The following is a 12,002-nucleotide window of genomic DNA, read 5'->3' on the forward strand; positions in this document are numbered from 1 at the left end:
TTTATTCATCTTGAATTTTAGTGACCAATAAAATAAATTATCAAATTTTATACAAAGATGGTTAATATTAAAAGAGTAAATAGTGCATAATTAGAAAGTGCTTCGCTAAATTGCAATAATATATAAGAAAAATGACTTAAAATGTAAAAAAAAAAATATGAAAGACACATGTCATCAAACCCCCTTGCCACTTGTCATAAGAAGAGAAAAAGCTAACTTTATATATAAAGATAGTCAAAAGTAAATATCTAAAATAGCTAAAATATATTCAAAACACCAAAATAGCTATTCATAAAATTTAATCCTTACTTTTATACCACTTATGAAAATTCAAATCTAGTCATTTTGATCATAAGTTTTGAATTTTATGATTTACTTGTGTTTGTTTATAGTATAAACTCCAAACCCTATTCCTAAACTCTAAATACTCTACTTCAAACCCTAAGGACTAGACAACAATTTATAACACTAACTTTAATTAATTTTAAATTCCAAAACATAAATTTTATATTCTAAAGTCTAAATATTTAACTAAATTATAAACCATAAAACTAATTATTAAAAATTATAAACTCTAAATCTTAAACTATAAACACAAACTTTTATTCTAAACTCTATACTTTAAATGTAAACTCTAAATCTTTTCTATTCTACTTTTCACTTAAAATTTTACAAGTATATTAAACATATAAACTACATTGAAATTATTACTAAATTTATACAAAAATTAATTTATAAAAATAGAGTATAACAAAGAGGAAAAAGTCTTGACTTGTGTTAAAAAAAAAAAGAAAGAAGGAAAAGCCTTGACCAATAGGAGAAACCAATTCATAGTCGTGAGGATAACTAAAATATTAATCTCCACCGTTGATAGATTTTAATCTAATGGATATTATTCACGTAATTTTCATTTTCCCTTTCTCACGACCTTTACAATCTTTTCTTTCCATAGATCTCAAACTAAACTTCTCCTTCTCACTACCGTCACTCGTCACCACCACAACCATCGCTCATCACCACCATCGCCGTCCGACACCACCACCACAACGGTTCGACCTCTCTCTCTCTCTCTCTCTCTCTCTCTCTCTCTCTCTCTCTTTCTGCCTCTCTCTCTCTGTTATGAACTAGTTTTGTTTGTCTTAGGGTTGGAGGAGGCAATGCGTGCGACGGAGACCAGGCGAAGTGGTGGCCACTGGCCATGGTGGTGCGGCGGAGACCAAGCGAAGTGGTGGAACAGAGAGAAGATACAGAGCTCGGAGATGCAGAGAACGAAGTGGTGGTCTCTAGCTCGTTCCCGTCTTCACCAGCAGCACCACCACCACCACCGACGCGCTCGTCATCACCACTACGGTGGTGAAAGAAGACCTTGACGGGATAGTGGTTGAAGACCTTGACGGTGGAAGAAGAAGAGGAAGCTATGGCGGCTGTATTTTTTTTTTAGGTTTAGGTTTGGTTTAGTGTAAACCAGGAAAATTGTGGTTGTTTTACTTTAATTTTTAATTTATGGTTTAATTTTGTAAACCAGAATTTATTTGTAAACTAAATTTAATTCATAAATAAAATTTATTTTATTTCTAATTATAAAACAAAATTGTGGTTTAATTTTTAATTATTTTATTTTTAATTATAATTTTTTTTGGTTTTTGTAAAAAAATCTGTCATAACACAAAATATAATCAATTTATAACAAAAAATTAGTGTTATATTTAATTTAATAACAATATTCAAGTATTGCTATCATATCTTCATATTTCGTAGCGTTTAAAAAATGCTATCGTAGAGAGAATATCTATGATGGCTGCCGATGACATAGCATAACAGAAAACGCTATAAAAATCCTATTATAGCATTTTTCGTGAGATAAGAATGTACATATTTCTTGTAGTGTGTATGTAATAATAACACTTTTGGCATTGGTCTTTTGTAAATTTCATGTAGGAGTTTTTTGGAATTCTTTGGGCTCTTAAATTAGCTACGTAAAGTGGGTTGCTGTGTTTTCTTATCATGACGAGTGATATACATGTGTATTCCCAGCAAACTATTGATTTGTGTTTCTTTCTCTCCTATCTAAGTTTATCCGAATATGTGCTCCCTTCATTAAAATTTTCAGTGCAGAGCATGAGCAGACCGTAGAGATATGTTGCATAGTCGTATGAAGTTGTGGCTGCGGTCCGTACGTGATGCAGCCCAATGTTGATATAATCCGAATAGTATATATATATATACTACCCATGATATTTGTCATTATATAAAATACTATTGAAAATCTGTCAATCTTAAGAGTTTTCAGTATTATTTGATAGTTAAAGAGCAAAGAGAGAAAAGAAGAAAACAAATATTAATCAAGGTTTTGCATCTGATCTATTAATCAAATCATGAACAGCACGTGGGTTGAGATCTCTTGGTAAATTGGAGTCCATCTTGTCATCCATTCTTCATAAACTCTCGTCAACTTTAATCAGAACATAACTCTAAAACAAAAAAGAGATGAAATGGTGTTGCCAGCTTCTTCACCTTCGGTTGTAGTGGAGCCATTTTGGTTTGAGGAAGAAACATTCCTCTGCAAGAAAAGTAAAAATATAGAAAAAATCAAAATTACACAACAAAAAATAATCTAATGTTGAGAATAAAAGAAAGATTCGGTACTATCTAATTTTCTAAACAAAAATAAACTGGTTGGCACCACCAACCAATGGATACCAAGGTATTTCCCAAAGCCATCTATAACTTTCACTTATTTTTTTTTTAAATGACCGTTTCTACCGCTTCAGAACCTTTACAGTCTCCATAAGATTGAAGATTCATCTTTCTCAGAGAAAACAAACATGAACATTTTGTTTTTGTTATCATAAATTCGTTTATACAGGTAACAAATATTCTCCTTGTTAGCTTCTTTAAACTGTTTTCTGCCAGTTCAGATTATCGACTTGAACCGAAACCATAAGTTGCCATCGAATGTATTAGTATATCCTTTACTTTTCTCGGGTACATCAATGAAGCAGTATGTATCTGTACATAAATAGAAAAAAGCTGAAAATTGCACTAAAATGGATGAATATTAAACTGTATACGTTGGGTATTGAGAAGGAAGGAGGAAAATGAACGTACCTTGGTTTGCCTGAGTGCTTCAGTGCCTCTAAAACTGATATGCTCGCCTATATTTATGATAAATTAAAAGACATGCTTTCAGGGTATTTTGCTAGGCTTCTTTCTCAAAGTGGTAAAGAAGTGTTACTTAAAACAGTGGCTTTATGCCTATTTATGCTATGTCTTGCTTTAAGTTAACAAAGAGTTCCTCTGAAAATCTGACTCAAGCTATGGCAGCTTTTTGGTGGGATTCATTGGAACATAAACGCAAGATCCACTGGTTGAAATGGGAGAAATGTGTCTTTCAAAACAACAAGGTGGGTTGGCCTTTAAAGACATTCAGACCTTCAATCAAGCCTTTCTTGCTAAACAAACTTGGAGATTACTTGATCAGCCTGATTCCCTGTTTGCAAGGGTCTACAAAAGTCGATATTTCCTAATTATGACTTTTTAAATGCTCGTTTGGGTGCCAGATCCTTGTATGGGTGGAGAAGTATTCAATTTAGGAAAGAGTTGCTTACTCGGGGTCTTAGAAAACAGGTTGGTAATGGAAATTCGATCAATGTCTGGATGGATTTTTGGATTGTAGGGGAGACAATGAGAAGACCTCTCATGATGAACATCATTTTCGACTTGGATCTTAAAGTCAGTCATCTTATTGATCAAGATACCAGAACATGAAAGAGATATGTACTTGATGAGCTATTCTACCCTGAAGATATAGCAAGTATAGTGAAGATGAAGCCAACAATGGATGAAGAAGACTATTGGACTTGGTGCCATAATCGAAATGGAGTTTACTCGGTGAAATCTGGTTATTGGATGATGAATAATGAGAAACACGCTGCTCTGATCCGAGAAGCTGAAACCCTCCCATCTCTTAACCTTTTGAAAGATTCTATCTGGAAAGTTAAAACAGCTCCAAAGATCAAAAACTTTATGTGGAGAGCTATATTCGATGCCATTCCAGTTGGAGATTTATTGATCAAGAAAGGAGTCAAATTGGATCTGTGTTGTCAGTTATGCGGATTTGAGGGTGGATCTGTCAACCATCTTCTTTTTACTTGCCCCATTGCGCGTCAAGTATGGGCCCTATCTCTCATCCATGTTCCAGAAAACGGGTTTGATATGAACTCGTTTTACTGTAACATCCATTTCTTGATGTTTGGTTTGAACGATGGAATTCTACGCTTGAGGCAAGAAGAAGGTTTCCTTGGTTTATATGGAATTTGTGGAAGAATCGAAATATCTTTGGGTTTGAAGGAAAGATATTCAAGCCTTTGAGATTGTGCAGAAAATCATTCATGAAGCAGATTCTTGGTTTATTGCAGATGAATTTCAAGTGAAAAGAGTGGAAGAAGAAAAGAGGCCGAAGATGACAGTGTTAGTGAAATGGGAGTCTCCCCAATTCTCTTGGTTAAAATGTAATATTGGAGTGCACTGGAAAAAGGACATTGCATTGGGGGGAGCTGCCTGGGTTTTAAGAGATTCTAGAGGGAAGGTGTTATTGCATAGTAGGAGAGTTTTTATTGGTCTCAATGACTTAAAGGAACTGAAGGTTTATGTGTGTTTCTGGGCGATTGATAGTATGGTGAGCCATAAGGTGAATATGCTGATCTTTGCGTTTGATGATGAAATGATTGTTGGAGCGATCGTAAGACCTAAAGCTTGGCCGTCTTTCAAAGCTACGGGTGCTGAATTCTTAATCAAGCTTAGGAAAATTGAAGTTTGGAGGTGTTTAAAGGAAGAAAAAGGAAAGAATAGAAGTGCATTTCTTATTGCTCAAAGTGTGACTATAAGTAGAAGATTTCAATCTTATGTTGCAGCTGGTTACCTTTTTTGGCTGCAGGATGTCTTTGAGAATGAGAAATGCTCAGCCTTTCCTTGACATTGGGAGGATTATCTAAGGAATTTTTTGGGTTGCTCTGTGTTTGGATGGAGTAAATTAACTTAGTTCGTTTTTTTGGTTGATGGTGTTGTAGGTGGGTTTGTATCTATGTGGTGGTTGTAGATTTACAGTTTTTGGTGAATGAAATTTCAGATGACAAAAAAATAAAATAAACTGTATACGTAAGGAAATTTTGAAAAGCTATGCATATATATATGTTTTTTACCATATAAGTATGTATAATCAACTTGGAAGAACGATGCTATATATGTAAAATCACTATCCACATCCGAGTCTTTACTTCTATATACTTAACTATAAATCAGTAGAACTCTTTGGAGTGCTTGCCGACATCGACTCATTATCTTTTTTCTTCATCGTCACCGTTTTTTCTATGTCGTTTTTCTTTTGTTTCCAGATCATATAATGGGGCTGCTGACAAACTGGCTAAGGCCTGTTTGTCCACCCATGTAGCAAATTTGGGTCCTTAAAGCCTCTTATCTTTCCTTTTTTATTAATGAATTACTCAGTCGATCAAAAAAAAAAAAACTATAAATCATCAATGCTGTCAAATTAAAAAAAGTTATAAAGACGGTACTAAAAACAAAGGCGCACATGGTTCGTTTACGTAGTTTGCATAGAATAGAAAGATGCTGTTGAAAAATTAATATTCTTCCGTTCGCTCTTATCTTAAGCCGTATGCCCATTTTGTACCTTCGCTTCCACACGTGTGCATGTATGTATATATCCATTACGAATACATCTCATTTAATGGTGTCATCACTGAACGACGGTGTTTAATGACCTTCTTGCTTAAGAATTAAGATAATTATTAGTATTGGTCTTCTCATGTGTGCTTAAGCAGTTAAGCGAAAGCGACACACATGACACACCTAACATCTTTATTAGCTTGATTAAGAAGCGATTCTTTGTTGGACGATATATAAAAGTGACTTTCTGCTGCATAGAATCAAAACATTTTCTTTCAGTACCTACCAAGTACCCTTTATATGTCGAATCTGATTTGTGAAACTTGGTCTGTATGACTCTATAAATTTAATCATTCCACTTTAGAATCCGAAACTCATATGATATATATGTCGAATTTGTTTTCAGTGTAAATTCTAAAGGGCTGTTCCATCGGTTTTCTTTTACAAATATTATAGTTTATTTTTCAAAAGACTTATGCAACTTAAAATTAAATAACTACCTTATATACTTAATTATATATAAATAAATATATATTTCTTATGTTTTACTTATAAATTTAAGATTTTACTTCGGGTATATCCGAACCGATTCAATATAACCCGAATCCGAATGATATATGATTACTTTATGGGTTCTATGATGTGATACAAAACCGATCCGAACCCGATGTGTTATATCCGAACCCGACCCGTACTTGCAAATTTACTAAAATGAGACTTAGAAAGTGTTATAAAAGAGAACCGAAATCCGAAAAACCTAAATATAATCTTAATTTATATGTATAATATAAAATTTAATTATGATATATTTTATTTTCAACTATTTGTGGTCCTCTTTCATTTTATTTAACTGGATATATCTAATTTTCTATTTCTTTTCTATTTTGTAATTGTTTCTAAAAATTAGAGATTGTTTCAATAATTTTAAAAATATTTTTTTTGCTGTCTGGCGATTTTGTTTTTTTTTTTTTAATATTTTTTTTTTATAGTTGTCTTTGTATTCTCGCGGTGGTGAGTTTGTATCTCATTTTACATTTGTTAAAATTGTTTATAACAATTTTATTGTAGATGAGCTTCTCTTCCTTTACATGACCCATTTTAGACATTAGACCGGCTCAAGATAAGAATAGCTAAGAGGTAAAATAAGACAAAATGAGGAATGCCGATTAGAAGAGAAAAATAAAAATGAACTGGCAAAAACTAAACAATATATATATATACAGAGTTAGCCATGCAAGAGAGGGTCATTCGGAAGTCACCGCTTATGGCATGATTAATGGGGGTCATTGCTCTTGGGTCCTTAATACACATATATTTGTATGTATATAAATATATGTGTATTAAGGACCCAAAAGCAAGGATCTCCAATAATCGTGCCCTTAAGAATATAATACTCATCACATCCTTTCTCGAGAATGGTGGGTCACTTAATAACATTTTTTCACGTATCTTTAAATTATCCTAAATTACAGTTTATTAATAATTAAATAACATCTCCAGTAAATGAAATACACAAAAAAATATCAAATAGCACAAAAGCGTTCAACAGACTTTTTACGAAGCGAGAGGAAAAGACGGCAAAGTCTTAACTAAACCCTGAAAGCCTACCGAGCAAGTTCCATTCATGCCTAACCATCGCACACAAGAGACAGCCCTTCGGACCTATGGCGAACCAGTATCGTACTCTAGGGCGGTCTAACGAGAGCAAATGATCAAGCAAAAAATTTCCATTAATGAAGGATGGAAATCCATTGGATATTGAGAACCTTTCAATCATCTTCTTTCCTTTATCATAAGGGTCACCCTCCTAAATTCCTTGTCGCATAAGTAGCGACCTGCACGAATGGTGACCACGCGGCTTTGAGATACTTATTGGCAAAGAAGAACGCGAAACCGAGGTCTTCCTCCACTAGCAGGTTTTTTTGGAAAACTCCATTTATTTTGGTGTGGATGGCGGGCATGCCTATATTTCTTGGTTTCAATAGGTCTCCTTACGAGCGTTCTTTCTTAGTCTTTTCCGCCAGAACCCCGTATTTCTTCTAGACAATTTCCTAATTGTTCCAGAGCAACAAGGCAAAGATTTTTACGGAATTAAGTCTTAATAAAACGAAATTGAATTAATGAACTATAAAAAAAAGGATTGTGTAGCCATAAATCTTATTTTGTATTCATTACAATCTGTTGACAATCTCACCCGAAAAGGTAAAAGGGAGGGTGGGCAACAAGAAAGTCAGTCACCGATATTGTGATGTTAAACCCACAAGTCAAGGGACTCAGACTTGCACTTTGACACGCTTACCTAATCCTAATATTTAGCAATCATGACACCTAATACGCTCAAGCCTTGTAAGCAATGGTCCCATGTGCGAGATAATGCTCGCTCATTTAAAGTAGAAGCTTACCCTTATGGAGGCTTCATGTATGGGACTAGTTCCCACCCACAGCCAATGTGATGCTTTATCAACCTCTAGGCTATGGATGAACATGATGACTATGTTGGCCACATTATTATTCACAACTGCGGAACACATTAGTCCGTCTATGTATCTTGCTACCATATCTACACAATTACAAATATAACGACACCAATCTTAAAACATGCAAAATAATGTAATAAAAACACCCAAGACTCCAAACAGACTCAACGCACCGAGATGGAACTCTTATTCAATACTAAGCTATACATGTACGAAGTTCTAAACAGAGTTTCAATAATTTATGAGAATAGCGCTCACTTTAGAAATTGTGAAAGATGGTATCTGAATTCCGAGTGGTCGAATGAATTTTGAATATGAAATCAGAACAAAAAACCCAATCAGAATAGGTCTTGAACGGCAAAATGGATAACCAAATCAAACATATCAAACCAGACCAAACCGGGTCAACTAGGTCGGACGGACCGGCTAGCAAAAACTATCAAAATATAAAGAGAAGGGATGCAAAAAACTCGCTGGATGACTCACCAATGATTTTTTCATAACTCGTTGAAAACGATTTGGGAAGTCATTGATAAACTTGCTGAAACTCAACTGAATTTCACCTATCACTCGCCATAAAAATATGTTGGAAACTTGCCCAAAAGCTCGCCGGAAAATTTTCTGGTGGGAAAAACTTGATGAGGACCAGTCGTTGGATTATTTAACGATTAGTGACTCAAAGCAAAGAACTACCTTTTTGATGGATAAAAAGAGGGAAGTACAGTTATAAATATTTGTAAGAAAGGTTTAAGACTTTATTTTTCTTTTCTTGGATTGAGGCAAATAATGAACTAACAATGGGCTCTTTATTGGGTTGTTACATAGACATAGACTATGAGAATTACAAAAGATATCTCTAGGATTTATTTGAGTTATATGATTTCACTCATCTTGCAGACAACTTAATTACTTCGTTTGAGGACCAAATACTTTTCTTCCCAAGTTAAAAACATTATGAAATAAAAATTTCTTTAATTCACTACTTATTTTTACCATACTTCAATAAAAACTTTATATTTAACAAACCAAATTATAAGTCACCTATATGTTTCATTTTGGTATGAAGGTTTGGTTTTAACCTTCTGACCTATAAACGTTTTGGTTCTACTTGTAAGCTTTGTTTAAGCCTTACGATCAAATAGATAGGCCATACTCACGATTGATTGGGAACACGAGGCAATGAGAGCCGTTAGTAATTATGTGAGAGAGCCTTGTCCACAGTTAATATCGAGCATGAGGCTATGAGAGAGTGGTCCTTGGAGTTTGTCGCAAGGAGACGGTAGGTGTAAGTCTTCTTCGTAGTTTGTTGCAAGGAAGAAGGCAAGAGACACCTGATCGCTTGCAAGGAAGAAACTCTTTTGTTGGACTGAAGCAAATAGAGTGATTTTGTTTATTTAAAAAATCATTTTGCATGAATTTTTCCAAAAAAAATTTGTATAGCTCATCCTCATTAGACGAGAGCTATCTCTTGAAAGTTGTACCAGAAACGTTTCAAATGATGTTTCACGAAAGACGTTTCTTATATATTTTTTTGTAGCCGAAGTGTTTTGGCTTGGTGTGAAGGCTGTGTTTAACCTTATTGCCAGAAGCATTCTGAGTCGAGTGATAGATCATGTCAATTTCGTGTTAACATTAAGATCAATGTTTGTCTCTTAAGGAATATTTCCTTTCCCTATTATATGGTCTTATAGTTATCCATTTTCTATTGAAATATTGTTATCCCTTAATATATTTGGTGACCAATGAAATTGGAAATAAATGAGTAATTCCTAATTTATCTCTACCTTGATGGACAGTTGAGATTAATCTAAAGAAACTCTAAAGAGGAATTAAGTCATCTCTCCACCTATAAATACATATCTTTAGACCATCATAAAGAGATCCAAAAAAAAGAGCGACAACTAATGTTATAGGCGAGACGAGAGAAACCTAAGAGTTCCTAAGAAGAGATTGAGCTGTTCATCTTCCATTCAGGATTCAATCCATTCAGGAAGATCTCCCAGGCACAATGAATCCAGGTAACTCTATAAACATTCATATGATTCTATTATGTGATTAACCTGGATGTTTAAATATGTTAGGGTTCATGTAAATTTAACTTACATGTGGTATCAGAGCATGGTTATGAACTTCTGTTTAATCCATTAAGAATAATAGATCTATGAACTTGATAATTGAAATTGATAGATCTGAGTATTAAGATTTCTAGATTTGCTTATTATGAGTTTTATTTTCGTATGTGTGTGAACTTTGTGAATCTGAAATAATTATTTTTCTGTTTATGAGAATCGTGCATGGTTTGTGCATCTAAGGATTATAATCTATATTACTAAAAGAGAAGTACCCATTTGAAAATGTTCTTACTTCATTAATTAAACTTCCTATTTTTTTGTTTGTCTTTTTCAGTTGCATTTATGAAATATCCTAAAACGAATAAAACTGCCTAATTTATTACATGTCTTTTCAGTTACATTAATGAAATATGCTTAAATGAATTTAAACTTCCTATTTTATTGTTTGTCTTTTTCAATTACCTTAATGAAATATCCTTAAATAAATTTGGACATAATGTCATTTAATCAACAAAAAAAACTCATGAGTTATCCTTACTCGCATAATTTTAATAATGGAGATTTTTAAAAATGTGCATCATTAAAATGTTACCTAAAACATACAGCACTAATATATAGCATGCATCAATAAAACTAGAATTTGACACACAATTGTACGAATATTATTTTCAGTTGATTAAATTAAAAAATATTTATTTATTCAAAAAATATTTAAGAATGACTATGTTTTTAAAAATTATATGGTATTATTTGCTCATAACTCATTTGTAATTTGCTAAATTGTTAGAAATAAAATTTTAGCATAGTATAACTCAGTTTTCATTTGCTAAATTTATGGTTTTTATTTATATTTTTTATTATTAAATTATAATATTTTCATTTTATATTTGAAAGAGAAATGAATTTTCTTTCAAACAATATTTTTGTAAATGTATTTTTTTAAAAATAATCAATTTAAATTTTTATTATCATTGAATATAATTATTTTTGACATAATTTAAGTTTTCGTTTACATCAAAACTTATCATATTTTAGGATAATTTTAATTTAAAATGTAATTTTCATATTTTTCAAACAAATTCTAAAAGTATTTTTTTAAATATTTTGTTATAATTTTTTAAAAAATATTGAGTTGCATTTCAAATAAAAAGGTAAAGATATTTAAAAATATTCTAATTAAAATATGTAAAATTTAATATAGTTTTAAGGAAATGGTCAAAAAAAAATTACACATAAAAAAAATCATGATTTTTGTTAACTGGGCGGATCATTATTTATATGATATCGTAAACGAAAGAAAAATTTATGTTTTTACAATTATCTAATTAACTATGTATATTCATTTTTTATATTTTTTTATATGATATCACACATTCGTAAAAAATAGATAGTTTAAGATGCAAAAAAAATTATTTACTTAATGAATATAATATGATTGAATTTTACAAATACATCATTTAATAAAATAAATTATTAAAAACTGAAAATTCATATCCGCGCTGGCGCGCGGGTCAGGATCTAGTTTACTGTTTAAAAGAATCGTGCATATCCGAATTATAATTTTTCGCAGTACAGAATCCGTACAAAAAGGGTGTTCTACAAATTAGGGTTTTTCCGCAAACCCTTTTCCGTGCAAATTTCGGGATTATGTAAATTATGGTTTCTAAAGACCTATCCTGTAAATACTGATTCGTGAAGTTTTTGTGCAAAATTGATAATAATAATTGGTCTGTGCATAATTAGTACAGCGTGTTTTGTATATACTGCA

The sequence above is a fragment of the Brassica oleracea genome, chromosome C6, assembly GCF_000695525.1.
Source record: "Brassica oleracea var. oleracea cultivar TO1000 chromosome C6, BOL, whole genome shotgun sequence".
In the NCBI taxonomy this organism is placed as follows: domain Eukaryota; kingdom Viridiplantae; phylum Streptophyta; class Magnoliopsida; order Brassicales; family Brassicaceae; genus Brassica; species Brassica oleracea.